The sequence below is a fragment of the Trachymyrmex septentrionalis genome, unplaced genomic scaffold (genome assembly GCF_001594115.1).
Source record: "Trachymyrmex septentrionalis isolate Tsep2-gDNA-1 unplaced genomic scaffold, Tsep1.0 scaffold80, whole genome shotgun sequence".
In the NCBI taxonomy this organism is placed as follows: domain Eukaryota; kingdom Metazoa; phylum Arthropoda; class Insecta; order Hymenoptera; family Formicidae; genus Trachymyrmex; species Trachymyrmex septentrionalis.
This window is the reverse complement of record NW_017305988.1, coordinates 122,629-123,621: the sequence shown is the minus strand read 5'-3', so window position 1 is coordinate 123,621 and position 993 is coordinate 122,629.

Below are 993 nucleotides of genomic sequence, written 5' to 3'. Positions count from 1 at the left end.
TACCTGATGGGACAATTATATAAATCAATATTTATGGAATTAATAAAGATCCCAATCTTTAGCCAAACGAAGTAATTTGATCCAGATAAATTTTTGCCTGAGAAGAACCGAAATCGTTACTCTTACTTATATATTATATACCGTTCAGTGTTAGACCACATAATTGCATCGGTAAACAATACTTTTATATATTTTTATATTATCTTGTATAATTAGTTACAATCTTGTATAATATAGTAATTTGCGGAACATAATTGCTAAATTTTAGGTCAACAATTTACTATGTTGGAAATTAAAGCAAGCTGAACTAAATGTAGATTTAATGAATGTCGTAAAAGGTAAACGTCGAAGAAATAGTAAAATATGTATATTACATATTGAGTGACGAGGAGTAACTCGTTACTCATGTAATAAAGTTATAATTAATCTTACTGTTTTCATGTTTATAATAATATATAACAAATTTGAGAAATATATACAGTAATTATAAAAGCAATTATTAAATCAGTTAGTAACTACACTGAAAAAAAATATATTCAATTTTAATAAATATTTAGTTGAATACTGCCAACTAAATATTTATTAAATATAAACATATATTTATTTGCTACAAGAAATATTAATTTGATTTAACAATCTTTTTTTTTACTGAACAAATATTTTTTATTATAAGTAAATGTTTAGTTGGCAGTATTGAACTCTAAATATTTCTTAAAATTGATTATATTTTTTTCTCAGTGTAGATATATAAAAGTGTAATTATAACTTAGTATTACGTAATTATAACTATATATATATTAAGTGTAACTTAGCCATAACTAACTAATTTAATAGTTACTGTTATAATTAAGGAGATGGGCGTAACAAAAACTAATTACAAAATTTTGATATTAATAAAAATTAAAATAACTTGCTTTACTTTTTTATTATACACAAATGGGCACATATTAAATGAATTTATGTAATGCCTTTAAAAAGTTACATGTTACAATA